This window comes from Cygnus olor, chromosome 2, assembly GCF_009769625.2.
Source record: "Cygnus olor isolate bCygOlo1 chromosome 2, bCygOlo1.pri.v2, whole genome shotgun sequence".
NCBI lineage: Eukaryota > Metazoa > Chordata > Aves > Anseriformes > Anatidae > Cygnus > Cygnus olor.
In genome coordinates, this window is record NC_049170.1 from 106,885,797 (window position 1) to 106,907,544 (window position 21,748).

The 21,748-nt window shown below is 40.3% G+C and overlaps 2 long non-coding RNA genes across 2 annotated transcripts in view; one reads left to right on the forward strand and one right to left on the reverse strand.

Annotated features, from left to right (window-relative positions):
* The window catches only part of LOC121066491, a 45,167-nt gene that overhangs the window by 6,283 nt on the left and 17,136 nt on the right, over positions 1-21,748 (reverse strand). Inside the window, exon 2 of the long non-coding RNA XR_005817800.1 lies at positions 10,784-10,862. This is a non-coding gene — a long non-coding RNA (uncharacterized LOC121066491). The remainder of the gene's footprint in view (positions 1-10,783; positions 10,863-21,748) is intronic.
* Positions 7,331-14,191, forward strand: LOC121066490. Its single transcript, XR_005817799.1, has 5 exons — positions 7,331-7,419; positions 7,780-7,905; positions 8,965-9,295; positions 13,260-13,358; positions 13,927-14,191. It is a non-coding gene; the product is annotated as an uncharacterized LOC121066490 (long non-coding RNA).

Genomic DNA, 21,748 nt, shown 5'->3' on the forward strand with positions numbered 1-21,748 from the left:
TGAAGTGCCAAATGTAATATTTATAATCTCAAAATCTGCTCAAATCAGTAGACGTTCAGCACTTCAAATGCTGTCTTCTCTATTTTGCATGATCTAACTGTGATTGGTGTTAAGATATTCCTATTTATTCTGGAAATACAAAATGTGTTACTTTGCTCTTAATCTGCATAGACTGGAACCATCTGCTGTGATTCACAGTTGAAGAACAAGAGCTTATAAATTCTGTCTAGTACTTATATCCAGCCCTCATTAAACAAATAATCACTCCTGCTAACAACTTGTAAGTCAGAGAAGTGTCCAATTACAATCTTACATTTAAGCATGTGATTGATGCAGTCCCTTTAAAACAAAGCAAAATCAAGCAACGGCAAAAATAAACACAGTTGAATGAACTTTTATCTTTTGCTTCCACCTGATGGTCAGAAAGGCAGCTTTTAGTGGCTCAGGTAGAGGATGAGTGAAGGTTGTCCTCAGGTGTACCAGTGACTCTGACTCCCATGTTGTGGAAAAGGTGATTTGACAAAAGAAAGAAAGGATCAGCTAGTTTGCCTCCAGAATAGCAGAAAACAAGAATCAGCAGGAACAGTTGTGCAGTAAGAAGACCTAATCGTGAAATATATTTTGTTTGCATTGTACCCAGATATAGAATCATAGAACAGAATCAGAGAATCATTTAAGGTTGGAAAAGACCTCCAAGGTCATCTGGTCCAACCATCCCCCTGCCACCAATGTCACCCACTAAACCATGTTCCTAAGCATCATGTCCAGCTTTTCCTCGAACACCCCCAGGAATGATGACTCCACTACCTCCCTGGGAAACCCATTCCAATGCCTAAGCACTCTTTCTGAGAAGAAATTAATGAAGAAATATGCCACAAGCCTGCTTGATTTAAATGAGGAACATGAGGCATCCCATTTGCCTTGCACCCAGACATACAACGAGACTGTTTGATTTAGGTAGGAAGTGAAATATTGCGTAATATCTGTTTAACATACAGTTGCACAAAAATAGTAGAGCTAAGATGGCTGTGTCCAGTCTGTAAAAATTTGACGGAATCAGATGGCTAGCATGCAGTTTGCAAAAGCGTAGCACCCATCTGAAGTCGCTGCCTGGAACGGCACTCGGAAGAGTCTAAAGCCTGTCTGACAAGCCAGAACAGACTGGGCCTGACCTACGGAAGGAGGAAGTAAAGCTTTTCACCAGACTGGTCTTGATCCGTGGGGAAACCACATGTAAATACCCATGTAAACACCAAAGGGGCTTGGGGAAGGGAGAATATGCCCCTGTTGGTTCTGGCTTCCCTTTGTGGAGAGCTCTTGAAGTGATCCACCTCAGCGCTGGAGACCAAGAACTGTCAAATGATGTAGCCATCAGAAACCGCGATGCAGCGTCAGTCTCGTGGTGTTGTAAACCTAAGGCTTGACTAGTATGTTTAATTACTGCTTGTCTTTTGGTTTTTAATGGATGGATTGCCTAAAGGGTGAGCACAAATGGGCACCTGCTTGTAGTATTGACTCTCTCAGCCCCTCCAAACTCTCCCTTCATGGTGGTTTCCAGGTCCCTAACAAGAGCAGCTCCCACAGCTGGCAAAAAGCAGCTGCTGCTGTTGACACCAGCTTACAAAGCTTTGCAGAGGCCAAAAAGAAATTCCTGCCAGGAGGAATAAAACTGCCCAGAAACCAAAGACAGGAAAAGGATATCTGCAAATCCAATCGACCAGTTATCCTGTGCAGGTAGATAATGAAGTGCTTTTGATTCATGCACTGGACACTAAGTATTCTCTTTGGTTTGGGATGTTTAAGGTAGATAGGTAAAATTATATCCTGCCCTTCATCCATGCCCAGTGTTTGTCATCCTCAGGCAATCAAAATGCTGGTTTGGTCTTGGTCTTAAATCCTGCCAGATTGTACCAGAGGGGAATTTGCTCCTGTCTGATAGGTACATAGATTTTGTTTCTGTCCTAAATAAATAAGTTAGAGCAAGAAGTAAGAGCAGCAAGGCTCAATGTGTTAGAGCAGATTTGAATCTTTATTTAGCTTTTTTTCCATGATGCAAGTCTTTCTTCAGCCCACTATCTACCCTTATGTCTCCCAGAACATATTTTGAATGATGATGCACACTTTCTGGAACTGTTTACTCAACTTATTTGTCATATTTGCGCAACATTTTACAAACAAGATAGGTCAAATTTTTTCCTGTTGACATAATTCAACAGACTTCACTTAGGTTTGGCTAGAAGGAATTTGGTCCAATTAGTTTTGTTTACAGATTTATTCAAAATTAGGAAATGCTTTTAAACACTAGGCCTGCACCTAGCTTTCAGATTGGCTGACCTTATGATGGGAAAATGCCAAGGCCCACTTTTTGCTTGTGAAAAATGCCATTTATGAATAAATGTAGGAAACTTCCAGCTCCTTATCTTGAGGTTTTTATTGTATGTTCTATATAAAATCTTTCAATCAAAGCTTTCCAAGGAAGAGTTCTTTTCCCCATCCTTTTAAGAAAGCAGGTTTCCCCACGATCACAGTGGTATGGCTTTTAGAGGAAGCAATAAACCAGTATCTAAACTGTTGAAAGGAAAAACCACAGACCTTCTCAATGAATTCAATCTACATTCAGTTTAAAGATGTCAACTTTTCCTGTCTTTAAATACAGGATGTGACAGAAGTTTTAGCAGAAGGGGATGGTACAACAGTGGTGTAACTCTCTGAATGCCCCAAAGTGATTTAAATGGTTTAAGTTATAGGCAGATCCCAGTCCCAGACCTCGTCAGAACTGGGCAGGTGTAAAACTATCTTAAAATCTAAGGGTCTTGTAAGACCTCATAAGATGATTTTAACACAGCATGAAATCTCACCTTGGCACTTCGTATCATTGTGTTTCTCATGTCTCATTTTGAATATAACACTTTCTTTTGTGTCTGGAAAGGCCTGAGATACTGGGCTTTATCTTCACAGCATTTTTATGATTAGATAAACTTTAGGCTAGTTTGGTTCTAAAGGTCTGAGCCTTTATATCTGAGCCTTCAGAGGAGAAGATTTAAAAAATATTCTCAGCTCCTTTTATCATATACGGTACAAGTAGCATGTTTGGTTAGGCAGCCCTCATATCTGATTAACAAGTGTGAAACTTCTCCTCTGTGTGTAATATTGCAGCATCATATTTGTACACAGCAATACTTTTATAACTGGGTGAAAACATATCACAGAATCACAGAATGGTTGAGGTTGGAAGGGACCTCTGGAGACCATTGAGTCCAGCCCACCTGCCAAGCAGGATCACCTAGAGCACGTTGTGCAGGATGGCATCCAAGTGGGTTTTGAATATCTCCAGAGAAGGAGACTCCACAACCTCTCTGGGCAACCTGTGCCAGTGCTCTGTCCCCCTCACAGTAAAGAAGTGCCCTCTCATATTCAGCCGGAACCTCCTGTGCTTCAGTTTGTGCCCATTGCCTCTTGCCCTGTCACTGGGCACCACTGACAAGAGACTGGCTCCATCCTCTTGATATCCTCCCTTCAGATATTTGTACACATTGATAAAATTTCCTCTCAGTCTTCTCTTCTCCAAGCCAAACAGGCTGCACTTTCTCAGCTTCTCCTCATATGAGAGATGATTCAGTCCCCTAATCATCTTAGTAGCCCTCCTCTGGACTTGCTCCAGTAGCTCCATGTCTTTCTTGTACTGGGGAGCCCAGAACTGGACACAATGCTCCAGGCGTGGCCTCACCAGGGCTGAGCAGAGGGGGAGGATCACCTCCCTTGACCTGCTGGCAACACTCTTCTGAATGCAGCCCAGGACACCGCGGGCCTTCTTGGCCACAAGGGCACACTGCTGGCTCACGGTCAGCCTGCTGTCCACCAGGACCCACAGGTCCTTCTCCACAGGACTGCTTTCCAGCAGATCTGCTCCCAGCCTGTACTGGTACTTGGGGTTATTTTGCCCTAAGTGCAGCACCCTGCATTTGCCTTTGTTAAAATTCATGAAGTTCCTCACTGCCCAATGCTCCAGCCTGTCGAGGTCCCTCTGAATGGCAGCACAGACCCCGTACAGATAGTACGGCTATGTACAGATACTTGTCTGGAACGGTCCTGGTTACACAGCTAGCCATCCATGCATTACATGGGAATTCTATAAACTGTGCATATTTTTTTCCAAACAAGGAGCTGAACGATATTAGGATAATTGTTACTGTTTTACTTGATGAGGTACATGATGCACCGGCCTTCTCAACTGGCAGTACTGTTACTAGCAGTACTGTCAGGCAACATCTAAAATGATCAAGGGGCTGGTTCAAAATGGAAAGAGTAACCTTTTTGAGCAGTGTGTATAAAAATGCAGAACTTACTGCCATGCAGAATCATCAATGCCAAAATAACATGCATGTTGAAAAAGGCAAATGAGACAAATCCTCGGAAAGAAAAAGAAATACACTGTAGGCTGGTAAGCACAAATGTCACTTCTGGGCTCACAAGTGCCTGAGCTTCAGGCTGTTAGGAACTGGGAGGATTTGCCATCTGTATTTGCCCTAGTACAATGTGTCCCAGGCTCTACTACTGGTCGCTGTTAGACCATGTGAATCTTCAGTATGGACTCCTGCAGCCATTCCTATAGTCATATGTTATGTCTCTTTAACATGCAAGTGCAAAGCAGAGGCCTAGGCTGATACGGTAATTTAACAGGAAAAATTGTAAACATTGAATCCCACTTAGGATTTTCATTAAGATGTCCAGTTCCCTTCAAAAACAACAAGAGGGAAACTTTTAAAAGCCTTGAGGTTGCTGTTTCTTAAAAGATTGGGCTTGAGACCTGAAGAACGTGCATGTGCTTGGAAAGCTGACATTTGTAAGACTGCGCTATTAGCTAGTAACAGATGTTACCTCTTCTTGGAGGCAATACACCTTACCTCTTGTTTCTTTAGGGAGAAGAACACTGCATTTAAAACAAGATTTAATCAACAGCTATCTTAAGAACGTCTTGGGGAAGACTTGGCTGATTGACTCAGCCTGCCTTCTTATTTTAAAATGAAAGGATGAAGTAAATAGCAGGCTTTAGTGTGAGATAAATGGTCACACGGAGTGAACTGCTGGTTTCTAAGAGCCAATATCTTGCTTTGTCACAGCTTCTCTCTCTATCCTGTGATCTTTGGCATAGCAACAGAAGTAGTAGTGTTGCACCTATGAATTTTAAAGGCCAAATCGATAGGAGACATACAGCTAAAATTCAGAACATTCATCAGAGTGTGCACAAATATGCCAGTAGCATCCTGAAACCTTTTAAAGTAGCAGAGCTGGCTAGCTTTTGATACAGGGTTTTATCTTGTGCCTGGAAGGGTCGCTCCACAGCCTTGTTATTTAGTGCCACCCAGTGGACATTTACGTCAATTGCTCAGGTCTCTGGTTATCTCCACAAGATGACAAATTTGAATACACCAGACAAGAGCTAAACTGGAGCCTTAGCTGACAGCCATCTTCATCATTAATTTAACCCTAGCGACTGAGCTTTGCACTGAAGTGGAGGGACGAGGACAGGTTATTTTAATTAATTAATTTATTTTTTTAAGCTCTGGGGCAGCAACATATCCAACTATGTCTTCCATGTTTTCTAAGTAAATGTGAATATTCATTCCTCAGAGGTGTCGAGAAAGAAGTAGCCCTGGATACATACCTACAGAATCAAGGCAGAATCAAGGCACATTGGCTTGGTAGAGCTGATTTTGGTGATATTTGGACAGTTGCATTTTTGATGAGATGTGCAATCACATGGCAGACACAACCTTTTTTTTTAATTATTATTTTTTTTAATGTAAGCATGACTACACAATTTTAGGAAATAAATGGTAGCATGAAGTACTAGTCAAATGGTTCACCAACATGAGCATGAGCAGACTACTTTACTCACAGTAGTTGTGTGAATTATGCCTATCATCCTAAAATGAATGCCAGGGCACATTTTGAGCTTTTCGATTATGTATGTGCTATACATGCTATAGGAAGAGAACCCATTCTCTATAGATCTGTGAATGTCCTAATTAAACAACTTAGGGCTACTTATTTTAATCCGAAATATATTGAATGGTGTGTATAGCAGCTGGTACTATGCAAAAATACTGTTAGCATTCATTTCTGATTTTCTTCACTGATTTCTACTTTGGGGATCATCGTGGTGTTGGATACGAGCATTTTAAACTATTGGTAATAAAGTACTTTAACCATGACATTATGTGTGCTGGGTCTGGCTGGGATGGAGTTACCTTTCCCTGCAGCAGCCCACACAGTGCTGTGCTCTGCACCTGTAGCTAGAACAGCAGTGGTATCACACCAGTGTTGTGTCTGCTGCTGAGCAGTGCTGGCACCACACCGGGACTCCCTCCAACCCCCCCAGAGCCAGCAGGCTGGGGGTGGGCAAGTAATGGGGAGGGGGCATCACCAGGGCAGATGACCTAAACCAACCAAAGGGGTATTCCATAACACCTGACGTCACACTCAGCAATAAAAGGTGGGAAAGGGGAAGGAGAGGGGAAGCTCTCGTGATGAAGACATCTGTCCTCCTGAACTACTGCTACGCGTATTGAGGCCCTGCTTCCTGGGATGTGGCCAAATATTGCTTATTGATGGGAAGTAGAGAATATGTTCTTTCTCTCTCTGTGCTTCCCCCCCACTTTCTTTCCCCTTTACTTAAATTATCTCAACCCATGAGGCTTTTTTTTCTTCTTTACTTTTTTTTTTTTTCTTTTTTTCTAGCATACTTTCTTCTTCTAAGTAGGAGGGGGGTTGAGAGAGCGGTTGTGGTGGAGTTCAGCTGCCCAGCAAGGTAAAACCACCACAGCCTGACGTCCCCAGACATGTACAAGAGATAGCAAGGGGTATTGTTTGTATATTCTTAATAAACAAAATTTATGTGGTGGAGTAGATAATTCTGGTGTGTAGTATGCCATTTATTACATGAATCTCCATTTTTCATTAGTTAGCTACTAGGTCAAATACCAGAAAGAACTTAAGTCAAATATTAGGAAGAAAGCACTGAATGGCCTGTTTTTCTTCACTGCCCCATGTTTTAAGTCATATATTGGGAAGAAAGCACTGAAAGGCCTTTTTTCCTTAACTGCCCCATGTTCTAGATCACAATGCTTAACAGCCAAAAGAAGCACACTCTTGAGTTGTGGAGGGTAGGTCTTTTCCTTCTCAACAGTGATGTACAACGCACCAAAACAGTAGCTTTTGAACAATACTGGTCTTCTGAAGAAGACACTTGAATTCCCAAATTCCCAAAGCATGTTGAATGTCAGAAGTGAGACCATTTTTTTTTTTACAACCCAATCGATAGATGGCAGTGCTCTCTCCTACTCTGATGCTGTGAGAAGGGCCTCCTGTCAGTTGGTCAAGACTGAGTTCCCCGGCATTTAGGAAAGACTGGTAAAGGTGGGAACTGTCCCAATTCAGTATTAGATCACGTCCTGAAATGCAAAAGATATGCCTGCAGTGGTCAATGAACAGTGTTTCCAAGCTTCTGTCACAGAAGGAGGGTGGAGACACCCTGTAAATCTGAAATACATTCTGAAAAATCTTTGTTTATAAAATTATTCTCTAATGACAATGTGCAAGATAAAATGGACAAGGCCCCAGATATTCTTCCTGATCCTGTGGCACCCTTCTTTGTCAGAATAGTTTGAATTGTTTCTTTCATGAAAAGTGTTAGAAGAAACTTCTGTAAAAATGAAGGGCTGTTTGTACAGGTTGAATTTAGCCAGGGAAATTAACCTCTCTTTGTTTATTCTTTAGCCAACGAGATGAGATAACTTTTTCTACAATCCATAACAGCTGAAATATTGTGTAAAGGAACCTGTCTGCCCTGATTTACTAGGAAAGTAAAGATTTACTCTGGAAATTTATTGCCCTGGGAAAGAGGTAAGAATATCACTAATTATTATGACCAGATTTTGTAATTTTAAAGAAAATGCGTGCATATTTTCCTCACCCTGCAGGGTCCTGGCAAGTGATTTTTTTTTTTGCTGAGGAAGAACTATGAGTAAACTGGTATATAAACTTGCCCACAAAAGGAAGAGTTATGCTTCAAATATATGCCTATCTGCAAAGCATATTCCTTTCCTATTGCCTCCTTGTGACCAGAAACATAATGTATAGCAGGTCTTTAGCAGAGCGTGCAGAAGGGTCCCTGCAACAAATGCTGCTTGAAGCAATCCAACATGTCTTTTGTGATTCAGGGAGTGCAATGACACTGCAATGTTTTGGGCCAGCATATGATGTTTGGGTGTCTTATCATTCAAATGATAAGTAGTTTCTCAACTGTGGAGCCTGTTTCTCCCACTTGAATGAGCCCGAAAGGAGATAACATGTCAGTAGATATATTATTCATATAAATATGAATTCATATGCTCAAGTCTTTCCAGGAAACCGAGGCCTATAATTTGATACAAAACATACTTATGTTTTTACCCTCAGTGACAATATTTTTTTCATGCAAATAACAGATATCAAAACATTCAGCTGCAAGCACAGCTTTGGGATTTGCACGTGTAAGCACAGATGTATGTGTATGGAGTTCAACTTATTGAAAACATGGCCCACTTAATGCTTTGGTTCTTATGGGAGGAAGAATTAAGAGGCACCAATTTGTGTGTAAAATTCTGGGGATGTGCAGTTCCACATAATAAAAATGTGAAGTTAACTAAATAATAGGAACATATTGCCTTAATTTTGAAGTCCTGTATCCCCAGGAGAAGCCCTAGACATTTTCTTTATCATTCTAACATGTTAGTGACTCCCATAACATCTGAACGTATCCATAAAACTTCAAAACACTTCATCATCTGTAAATGTTCTTTTCTATTTGTTTTTTTTTATGTTTTTCAAACTGAAGTTTTGTCAGGAAACTGTAAAACCTGGAAGAGCGAGCACCTCAGTATTAGATCTTACTGTCTTTCTTTTCTTTCTTCTGTTCTGTAGGTGAGCAAGTAGATGTCTTGCATAAAGCTGGAGGATGAGTACCAAGCTCCAGGATTGCATTTACTTTCCAGGCTCATGAAACCCTGGTTGCCTGCTATCACAATCCTTTGTCCCACCTAGTCCAAGGAAGAACACTCATCAACAGGCCAAGCTCTCTGCATAGTTGTTGGACATCTGCTTTTTTCCAAAATAGCTTGAGTTTGTCAAAGAACTGGCAATCTTGACTCATTTATTCACTGCTGTGTCCTGACTATCCTTGGAAGATGCCTCTGATGAAGTATTGCTTGTGCATCCCAATACCCACTGAAAACTAATTTATCTTAAGACAAGCGTAAGTATTTTAAGCTCTTTCTCTACCTTCACAGCCGTAAGAGATTCCTAAAATTCTCCAGGCAAAGCTAAGTGATTTATTTTCAGAGCTCAGCAGTTCCTCTTTTTCTATATATGTGAGGATACTCCTGGATGAGTAAGAAATCTTAATGTAACCAAATCTCCATTCTCCAAAATGAGAATGAAGAATACTGCCTAAGTCAGCAGACATTTTTATAAGCTAACCTTTGCAAGGCAGTAGCTTGTGAATAGCAATTTCTCATCTCCCTTGCTATGCTGCAATTTATTCCTCTGGAAAGACATTTTAAGTAAATTTACCAAAGGCAAAGGTAATGATGATAATATATTAAAAGCTCCCAAGCTGGTTAATCTTTAGAGGCAATGGAAAGTTTATTGAGAGCAATAGAACATCCTGTGCCAGCCTCCAGTCACAAGACATAAAGGTGTTTATTTTTAAAAACCTGAGTGTGGGTTGTACTTCACAGTCTATTTTCCACAGTATCACACTGAGGCCAAGGAATCTTTGGTGCTGGGTAGGGAAAAGGCAGCAGCCTATATGCACAGTGCTCCTCGAACACTATTAGGGTCTCACTGTCAGAACTGAAATAAAAATCCCCAAAAAGTTTAGGTAGGGGGTTACTGTTCCTCTGAGATGCTTATATTCGGGACTGGCTTGATAACACACGCGGATACAGTGCTGGTCGTAACATCTTGCACCATGACATACAATGGCTTATATGACAGTGCTTTTGTGTTTTACACACATACTTTCTTGTTGTTAATGGGGGAGAAAGAACCTCTATTACAGAACTAAAGAGCTTATTTAAGGATGTTTTTCTCTGGGGAAGTTTATCATGTCTCCTGGTTTAATTATATCACTGAGAGTATGTTAATTTTAGTCCCCTTGCGAAGCTCTATGTGATTTTAAACATTATTTCATTTTTGGCTTAAAATGATTTTGAAGAGACATATGCTAAACTGAAAAGAGACATTCTAAATCCTAAGAGAAGCTACCTACATAAGTTGTCATACTGCTTCAGTAGTAGCAGTCTAACAATTTCCTATAGCTCTATGGATGCTTTCCCTTTCACAGGCAAGTTTCTGCTTTAGAGCAGAGACTCTAGATCCAAAAATACTCCAATTTTATTTCCCTGTGGTAGCAGTGCTATGAATTGTGTGCCTGCTACGAGGCGGGGAGGGAGAGGAGTGTTGATCCAACACATACTAGATAGCTATGTTGGCTACATAACTAATTTCACTAATGGAAATTTCACTAATGGAACATAAAATTTCACTAATGGATTCCCACCGGAAATATGTTAATAGGCAGCAGCGCTTCCATAATACACCATTTCTGACTGTGAACAACTGTAAATTGCAGAAGTGCTGGAAAATACACCGGAACACCTGATTCTCTTTCATCCTGAATTACAATTACTGTATATAAAAAAAGACATAAATGCTGAGCATAGATGCAAATACAATTTACCTTTAGATAGAGCCTTTATTCCACCAGAGTGACATAAGTGGCTTGAGAGCAGGAAGAGCCAAGTTTAGAGCAGCAATGGCTGGGGATAAATAGAGCAAATATGATATTACTTGGGAACGTACTAACAGTTGAGAAAAGAGAAGAAAAGAAAAAAGAGGAAAAGAGAGGAGAAGAGAAGAGAGGAGAAGAGCAGAGCAGAGCAGAGCAGAGCAGAGAAGAGAAGAGAGAAGAAGAAAAGAAAAGAAAAGAAAAGAAAAGAAAAAAGAAAAGAAAAGAAAAGAAAAGAAAAGAAAAGAAAAGAAAAGAAAAGAAAAGAAAAGAAAAGAAAAGAAAAGAAAAGAAAAGAAAAGAAAGAAAAGAAAGAAAGAAAAGAAAAGATGTAACTCAGGAAGTGTACCCAGTAAATTAAAGGGATCCAAAACAAACACGTATGCTTCACATTGTTGTAATAGTATTTGTTCACTAAATTGGAATCTGCAATTACTGTGAAGATTGAGTGTACAGAAAAGATCAGCGTGTGAAAAGGATAATTAGTACTTTAAAAAGTGTGAAAAAAATGAGCATCTGAAGCATGATATTGCAAAAACTAGTTTAATGCTGGAAAGGACAGAAATTTAAAATATCTCATCTACGAAACTTTCAAGCATTACAACTTCTAAGCAGAGAGGCAATCTCCTACACCAGATCTCTGCTAAGCCCTGGAAGAAAGGAACTACCTGTCTGGCAAAAGGCACATTTTACTGCCCCTAGTTTGTGACTGAGGGTGCAATATATACATATAAATATATATAACAAGATACAATAATATATGTTGTATATTTATATGTCCAATAATTATACTTCACAAATAAGTAATAGCAACACCAAGACAATACTATTTTTGAAATATCCAACTTCAAGGACAGCGTTGATATCTGTGTATGTAAATACAGATGTACATGGAGTTCTATCTTCTGAAAATCTGGTATTGCCAACATTTTGGGTCAGATGGGAGGAAGGATTACAAAAGCATAAGGCTGCAAACCCGAGGGAAATGCAGCTTCTAATGACATAAATGTGGACTGTACTGCAGGCAATTGTAGTGGCAAAAATTATGGTGGATGCAGGCTAGCAATACAGCTGTTTTCCATCACAACTGGGGATTTCAACTGCAGTGGCTTCAAATTCAAACGGTCCAGAGATTTTGTTGCTATAGCAGCATCATCCATCCACTGAAGTCCAAATAAAATGTGGTACCATTCCAGTTCTCTCACATGTGCCCATTTTATTTCATAACAAGACCTTGGAATGCCATCATGTATCAATACTAGCGCACCCGCTGCATTGAACAGAGGTAAAGGTATTGCTTTTAGGAAATACATTTCACTGCATTTAGCCCGATGAGAAGAAGCATGAATCATAACACCAAAGAATGTTTTCATGGCTAATAATAGACTGCAATTATTATTTTTCCTGAAAAGCACTTTCTACTGTTACATAAGTCTGCAGTCGATAGTCTCAGGGACTATATGATATTTGCATTTCAGTCAGATGAGAGAATATTCTATAAAAATGAACTGTGAATCAGCAGGCCTACATCAGCTTCTTGTCATGCCAAATTCAGTGTAACTTCAGCCAGCCATCTGTAGCCAGTTGAATTGCTTTGCTTGCTGGGCTGAGTGAGTTAGCACTGGGAGCTCTAGGCTCTGCCCAACCTGCACGGGTGAGAAGCTCCATCCACAGGTGTCACACTGCAGCTTCCCTCTTCCTACAGGAGTGAGCTTGGACCAGGAGAGCTGTGCGAGCCCTCACGCACACCTCTGGGGCTACATCCTTCCAGCAACGTGTGCTGATTCACATTTCACACTGTAAAATTTTGTAGCAGTAGGGATCAGGATAAATGTCTAAGCTACACAAAATAGAGGGGCAGAAGAGCTTCTGTACAAAGTCAGAAGGCTTCTGTATGAAAACTTATCACTTTTGTTAGATTTGCCTGAGATATGAGAGCTTGGTCGGGAGGCAAAGCATTGCACAATGTGGATGAAGAGACTTTCAAAATTATGTAGGAAATTCTGTGAGATGTCTCAAGCTTAGAGTCACTTGTGTATGTTTTTCTCTGAATAAGGACTGTGGGGTAGGAATAAATAATGCGTACATACTTGCAAGTAGCCTGGAAGCATCTCTTATTTAATCAATAGGTCATGAGATCCTTCACTTTTAGAATCAGATTTTTGTAATATATATATTTTTCTTTTGTATAATGAATTTCATTCCCAGGTCTTGGCAAGTTTTTGTGAATGCAGCAATGACAACATGGCATCTCACTATGTTCATGACAAGACTGCACCCCACATTATTCCCGTCAATTTCCATTGGAGAAGAACGGCATTTGCATTCAGGTTCTGGTGGAAAGAACTGCTTGCAGTCTCCCTCCAAGACGAGAATTACTCAGCTAAAGGGAAAATAAATCCCCATGCACATTGCTGTTGCCTTACAGATAGTATTCTTCCATTGAGGACAAAGTCTGAGACCCAAGAGAAAGGGAACTGAGGAGGAGTGGAAGAAGAACGGATGGTTGACTGAAAATCATTGCTTGGTAAGGGTCTATCTGAAACTTTTTTTCCAGTCATGAAGAGTACAGTATCTTACTGGTTAATTCATTATCTATATCCTCAAATCTAGACATGTTTAAACAAATACAAAGGTTAAGCCACTTGCATCCAGAATACCGAAGGCCTTTCTATATATTAAAAATAAAAGCAGATGCTACACTAGTCTTTAAAAGAACTACAGTTTGTTCTGAGGCCAGTAAATATGACTTTGGTGCCAAGCAAATTTGTAGAAACCATAATGAAGACTAAAATCAGTGAGTGAAGTGTAAATATGAGATATAGGGGAAAATTCAGCACTGATTTCTTCTTATTCACAAGTTTATTACGGTCTTTTGAAGGTGTCAATGAGCAGATGATTACAGTTGTACATACATATGGATTTTCAAAAATCTTTTAAAAGATTCCTTATGAAAGGCATGTAAAGCTGTCATGATCAAAGACAGAAGATGTCTCAGGGATTAATATTGAAAAATAGGGAACAAATGTTAAGAATTAATGTTCTGTTTTCACAAATGCACATTTCATGAAATTCTTGTCATCCATCTCACAAAGGTTGCACTTGAGCTAGGAAGGATGCTAAGAAGAAAGGCAAGGTTGATCTGCAAAATGGAATGACTTCCACCTGAAAAGAATAAGTAGTCTAGAGCTCTTCAACTTGGAAAACAAACTGTGGGAGGAAACAGGGAGATGTGATAAATTTTATAATATCGTAAGTGGTGCAGAGAAGGTGATTAAGGATTGGCAATTAATTACTTCTCACAGTATGAAAACAACAGAATGATCAGTGAAATTACTGGGAATTGGGTTCAAGAGAAAAAAAAAAGTTCTCTTTTCATGGAGGGCATAACTAAATCATTATCTCAATTTTGCAGAATGTCACGCAGTCTAAAGTTTAAATGTCTATAAAAGGATTTAGAAACATGTATTGGAGACACTAGATCGTTACATCCTAAATCCTAAAAGTTGCAAAATGAAGGGGATACACTAGAAGAAAAATCCCTCTACATAAGCTATCATTTTTACAGACTGGAGTGGCAAACAGGAACCTTGGCTAGATGAGCCTGAGCAGCTATGGCACTTTGTATGTCTGGAGCTACCTAACAAAAAAAAACAAAGGAAAACCAAACTCAGAGCGTCCCAAGGGAACTCAGAATGCAAGAACAGCAAACCCCAAGCCTCAGTACAAAACCTCCTGCCATAAAATGGTGATAATTCGTTATTTGTGTTTTATTTCTGTAAATAAACAAATATATCACTCTTGCTGAGCAAAATTTCACATGGACATCTTTTCACACAGCTATGTGAGAGACATGGTGTGGATTCCTGGGTTATTCGTTGTGTGCACGAAATACTACATGCCAACCTAAACTTCTTGGGAAGGGAAGGCTGGCTCATTTACCACTCTTTTGGCCAAGAAATGACACCAAGAAGTTTCAAAGGCAGTCTGTACAGTGTCTTTTTTAGGCAAATTAGCAACAGTCCCCTTTTAGAGATTCATAGCAAATGTTTTTATGCTGCTGGAGAGTAACGTCATAAAAAAATATGTTAATTTGAAGTCATTTAGATTCCTGATGCATCAATGAATTTGATGAATCACCTGCAGTACATGATGCTGGGCCTCGCATCACTTTGCATTCAGCCTTATCAGTCTACTGAAGTTTGATCCTTTAGCAGGTATCCTATATGGGCAACACTCCCTCCTGTGAAGTGGGTCATGTCTAAATAAATCTGAATGCACCATCTGGCATCTGAGTTAGCAGCAGGTATTGGCTTCCTCTTAAGGGAAAAAATACCATTTAAAAACAGTGAGCACTTTCCTTGTTTTGGGGGTAAAATTGAGGGAAGTCTATGGATTTGTTAAGGACTTAATGACCAAATTGGCTCTGGCAAGTGAAAGAAGGCTTAGAGTAGTATTAATTTATCATGTGTAGTATGTGCATTAGGACTAGAATGATCTCATCACAGGGTATTTTTCTTATATATATGTGAAAAACAGATAGTTCCCTGAAATGTCTGTTTCTATCTGTACTCAGACTTTCCTACTTTTTCCCCTAGTTTTTGGTTGCCTGGCTTTCTTCCATTGCAACAGAATCATGCTTTCCTCTTTCTCATCTCAGACATCTATTCTTGACTTTGTTATCTCCTTATCTCCAACCCTTTCCCCATCTTATTATACCTCACTAAAAGTGATTCTGCATCTTTCTTTTTTTTTTTTTTTTTTTTTTTTTTTTTTCTCCAATCTCATCTGCAGCTCCTGGATCTTAGATGTTTTGTCCAGCCCATTGCCTTCTTCCAAGTCATATCTCAGAACCAGTGCTCCTTCATTCTCCTCAATCTGGTCTAGGGAGGTAGACTAAATTTCTTAATGGTTACAATGTACACATGTACAGGGGAGAGCGAAAGAGAGAAAAGTCCACATTCACATTGCAAAGCTTGCTCCCAGAACCAGGCACCATGTGTTTGGGTGCAGCCATAATCTGATGAAGTACCAGCATACTGCAGTGAGTCTGAATAAGATGCCTAAATACTACAAGGTCCTGGTACTTCCATACTGGTGGGACAGTAATCACATATTGCTTCGTAAAGCAGAGTATATGTGACACAGAAATTATTTAGGGGAAGCTAATGTGGAACACCAATCTGTTGTTATTAGTAACTTCTTAGGCTGTCATCGACATTTTGAAACCCTTACATGACACCGTTGATTATAACAACTGTTAAGTCTGCATTTTTTTTTTTCAGAGAGTTATCAATGTGTTTTCAAAGTGGATTCAGGAGCTCATCACTCCATAGTTGTTTTTATTCTTCTCACAGAGTGAGAACATGTGCGAAGACAAAGAGAAATATACTGGATTCTCTGGAGAAGAGATGGCCGTACTCATTTATCGCCTGCAACCCATAAAGTGGGAAGCCTGCCTTCTGCACAGCCTGAAACAAGGACAAAACTGGTCCCTAAGCAACTAGCAGATTAACTGTAGCATGCTGCAGCAGTGCAGAGTTTATGGTCCTGCAGCCTCCATAACCATCATCACAACATGAGGCAGGATGGGGAATGAGAGAGCTGGCAGAGGAGGAAGAGGGCAGGGTGTTGTCCTTGCACGGAGGTAAAAATGGGTTTCTAATTCTCCCCCTGGCCCCTTCACTGCCTTTCTCCTTTGGGGGTTTTACATGCGGAACATGTTTTTAATGAAGTTGTTAGTGCTGAGAAATTAGCAAAAAATTGTTGAACCAGCATTCCATCCTGTTACGTATTGGCTTAATTCCCCTAGAAGTTTTTAAAGCAAACGTCCTTAGGTTTTCATCTTGAATAAAGGTGACCCAGATGAGCTTTTATCCTTGGGCTGCAGGTTACAATTCAGGCTGCCAGCGTGCAGGAAACATAAGAATTGATTTTTCCTTCTGCTTGAACAATTAAGACTTATGTGCAGGGCAAAAGCTGAAGTGCCATCTGAAAGCCAGGCTAGGAGCTGCACTACTTCCATCATCTTGAGTTATAAACCCACAGGGCAGATGCCCAGCTAATCCCTTGGTCAGGATATGGTAATCTCAGATATGAGGTCTGATTAGCCACTTATTTCTTCTGCTATAATTGTAAAAGGCTCTGCCAAATTTTATACAGGTATAAAATGCATACGTATGAGAGGAGAAATTACAATGTAAGCCTGTAATATGAAAAGGAGGTGTTCTGGCTCACCTTGGAAATAGCTACATGGATAAAGTTGTGATCAAGGAGCTAAATGAATGATTTGCTTCCATGGTTCTCACAAGTGATTTTCCTAATGCATTTCAAAATAATTGTTTTTGACCTGTGGTGCACAAATCTCACAGGACTACCTCAGAACTCAGTGCTGCCCCCAGATCCTCTCTGACTCTTAATTCTGTTACTGCTCTATTCAGAAATTAGTATGCCAGTTTTCTGAGTAGAAATCCTGGACTTTGAGATATCCAGATGTATGGGTTCACATGGCAATGTTTTGGTAGCAGGGGAGCTGCAGCTGTGGCTTCTGTGAGCAGAGCCCAGGAGCTGCCCCATGTCAGAGCAGAGCCAGCTCCAGACGGCTCCAAAAGGGACCCGCCGCTGGCCAGAGCCAAGCCAGTGAACGATGCTGGGTGAGCCTCTGGGAGAGCAAATTGAAGAAAAGGGAAAAGAACAGAAACAACAAAACAAAGAAACAAAACAACAACAACAACAAACTGCTCCACAACAGCAGCTGGGAGAGAGGAGTGAGAACCAGCCCTGCAGACCCCAAGGTCAGTGCAGCAGGAGGGCAGGAGATGCTCCAGGCACGCAGCAGAAGTTCCCCTGCGGCCTGTGGAGAGGCCCCTGGTGGAGCAGGCTGTCCCCCTGCCGCCCTGGTCCACAAGGAGCAGATCTCCCGCTGCAGGCCCTTGAGGAGCCCCGTGGAGCAGGTGGTATGTGGCCTGGAGGAGGCTGCGGCCCATGGAGAGCCCCCGCAGATCAGGCCCCGGCCCGGAGCTGCAGCCCGTGGAGAGGAGCCCAACCAGGAGCAGGGGGTCTGGGGGAGCTGCCGCCCACCCATGGGGGAACCCGTCCTGGAGCAGTTTGCTCCTGGGGATGGACCCCGTGGTACGGAGCCATGTGGGAGCAGTTCTTGAAGAGCTGCTGCCTGTGGGCAGCCCCCGCAGGCTCAGTTCAGTAAGGACGGCATCCCGTGGGAGGGACCCCACGTGGAGCAGGGGCAGAGAGTGCCCGTGAAGGAGCGACGGAGATGAAGTCCACCGGCCATACCAGTATGCTTTCTGAGCTCCTCTGATCCTAATTAAAAATCTAACATCCTAGACTTGATTTGAATTCATTGTTATTAAGAAACGTCCCTGCTTATAGTGATATGAAGGTCAGAACATGTACTCAGTAAAGGGATCAAATCTTGTTCTTAGTTTCATCTGTGTGACCTCACTGGCTTAGTTGAAAAATCATAAATGCAACTTAAGCTCTGCCTTGTCTTGCCATGAGAGGGAGAAGATGGATTGTTGAAGGCAATTGGGAGTTAATGAAGTCCTGGAGAGATGGGCAATGGATGGGCGTTCACTCTACAGCTTGCTGTGCTGATAGCAGGCTACTGTAAGTTAAGATTTTCTTTAAGCTAGTCTATACCTCCTCCTTCAAGAGGCGTGTATATATAGGTATGATATAGTTATGGTAACCATACTCTGGTGCCTTATACACTGAGCCCTTCAAGGATTTTAGACAAGGGAACATGTTTGTTTTTGGTTCTTGATTGGAATTTGATCTCCACATAAAGACCTCTATGCATTGTCCTCCTTTCACCTTGCTAGGAGGCATCCATGAAAATTCAGATACCTGTTATTAGCCTTGCCTGTTCTGGACGCCCTGTTGGGCTTCTGCAACTTGTCGTAGAAATGTGGCAGACATCACTACATTCATCCTTGTCTGTTCCACATGTAGAACTGATGACATGCTAGTTTGCCATCACATCTCAGCCTGCAGTCGAAATAAAGTCATGTTGATTCCTTTCTTCACCAAGGATTTAGGCTGGGGAGAGAACCAAAATGTTCAGAGAAATGCTTCAGGTCACTTTTTACATTGTAAAAGCAGTTCTGAGTGAAGAATTTGGTGTTTATTAATAGTCACATTTATTAATGATCACATTCCTGCAGTTTGAAATCCTCTGTCTATTGGGACTAATTAAGTACAAGTCAAACTGTCCAAAATCACTCAGTCAATTACTTTTTTCCCTGGAGATGGATGGGCCACCTTCAGAAATCAGAGAGCAGTTCATTTCCATGCCCCTTGGATTCTTTGTCTGTTTACTGAAATAACAAGGATCCCATCTGCAATGTGTTATAGTAATATAACTATAGTATCTGTTGTTTGCAACATTTCTACTGCAATTTATCATCTGCCATTTATGGTGCATCACAGCAAAAAGGAGAAATGATGGAATTATACAAGAAAATGAAAGTTAGAGAAAAGGAGAAAGATAATCAAAGACCCCAATGCACCACCAAAAAAACCCCAACCAAACAAAAACAAATAACAACAACAAAACACCATTAAATAAATAAATAAATCGGCGAGCATTTTCCATTGATATCCATGGGTTCCAAATCAGCTTCTGAGGAAGTTCACTGCTTTTAAAATTTGTTATTTATTTGCAACTCAGACATGCTCTGAATGAATAATAAAAATCTTATACTTTTCAGATAGCGTGAAAATCAAACAAAACTGTGTATTTTTTTCTGAGTTTTCTTTATTATTTTCTAAGTATGTTTAAATCAGATACTCTATCAAAATCAACAATCTGTTCAAAACTGTGAAGGTCACTCATTTTATTTTTCTTATTTGGTAACTGTGCTATATTGTCTCATTTAAATGTCTAAAAAAGATGGTGATGAGAAGAAAAGAAGATAAAATCTTAAGCAGCGATGATGTAAAATATTTTATTCCAGATATTTTTACCGTCTTATTTCTATAGTCTTTAAAAAAGATCTGCAGCTGAAAATTGGTCAAAATCCAACGTGTCAAATGAAGTAATAGTGAAGCAATTTTAACATGCATTATCTTGACCAGCTGGGAATAAAGCCAGGTGCTTACTATACAGGTATGGCTATCGAAATGTATCATGCCTTTAGAAAACAATCAAGAGGCTTGTTAGTCTCATCATTTAGAAGAAGGGAGAAATATAGAGAGAATTAAAAACAGATCAGGTTGAGAGAGGGCAGAAAATGTGACCTGTTATGTCTTTTTTTTCTACCCTTATTTCACTGGAAGGTTATGGCTGTAATCTAAGCCAACAGAAAAAAAAGGAAAAAAAGAAAAAAAAAAAAAAAAAGGTAGTGAAAATTTTCCACATTAAAACCCATCTTTACTGGAGACAATTCCTAAAATCAAGATGTAGTATTCGGGTCTATGCCTAGGATGAACGGGCTATACAGGAAAGCCTATGATGACACGTCTCTGCTAGCATGAGATTGTTCCCTATGTTGTACCCCTAAGTGCTTTAATTTCACCTTGAGCATCCCAGGTAATGGGCTTTCACCATACTCTGATCACATTAACAGTATGTTAGCATTATTGTTGGTTTACAATTCTTGCGTGATTAAAATGGATATTTTTCTTCTTGTATTGTTTTAATCTTTCTTCAGTTTTTACATCCAGTTCTGTCTTTCCAAACAGTTCTTTCCTTGGTATTTTTATCCTTTCTAGATGAGACTGTCAAAAACTCTCAAACTTGGCTTATTGCTTTTCTTACTGGAGTCAATAGCTAAAGCACTTGGTTTTACAGCTTTTCGTCTGTTGAAGTCAGTGGATGTGACTGCTTTCCTGACAGGTGCTATGGAAAATCTGAACTGTCGCTTTTGGATTCTGCATTGTATGGAAATTTACAATTGCTTGCATTTCTTGGCTACTGGAGCAGCAAAGAAGCTCTCACTTGGATACAGAGAAATTGCTCTGACCTTATTTTGGAATTTAAATCAGAATGGCACAAACTTGTCAAAAAAAAAAGAAAAGGAGAAAGAAAAAGAAAACCTGCATCGCTCTCCTTCCATACAGTTTCACAAGTAGCACAATCTCTCCCACTGTAGTGGCAAGGTGAATATATTAATTATGTAGAGTAATACTTATTTTCCATCATTAAAGCTTTTGTCGATTTTCAGTCAGCACAAGCTATCCCAATAACATCCATAATTTAGCCACTTTTAAAGATATTGAGCTCTAATTAGATTCACTTCCATGTAAGCATTATATTGCCTCTACACATCCTGAACTCAGCCCACTCTGAACTCTGCCTGAGAGTTAAACTATTAAAAATTTAGCTATTCCCACAAGCATCATGATTTAGACTTCCACGAAAGCCCCCCTCACAGACAGGGAGAGCTTGCTATCACGTGTCTTTTCACACTGCTTTCAGAAGTCTTTTTACCACACCACAATGGCATTGTGTCTAAGATTGGGAGAATTTAGCAAATTACTTCAAAATCTGTAATCCAAAGGCCTGGTCCCAGAAATGTAAAGCACAGATTTAAATTTATTCCCCTTATTGCCTGGTATAGTCAATGGTTTGCTCATAAGATAATACCCTGCACATTCTCCTGTGTGCAAACTCAGAAAATCTTGCTAGTTGAACCAAACCCTGAACAAAGGGTGAAAATTCTGTCTTTCTCGTCGATGGTACATTTTTAAGTTACTGCCAAGTGAAAGAATGTAGAATTTTATTGCTACGACTGTTACAATGAATTTCTACCTTAGATTATCTCTAGAGATGACCAGTTTATGATCATTCAGAGAGGAAAACAACATTTTTCATTACTTCTGATAATGACTGGAGATATTGAGAAGAGACCAGAATTCCCTTTTTATACTAAGTTTTCAGGAGAGTGAGAAGTAGAT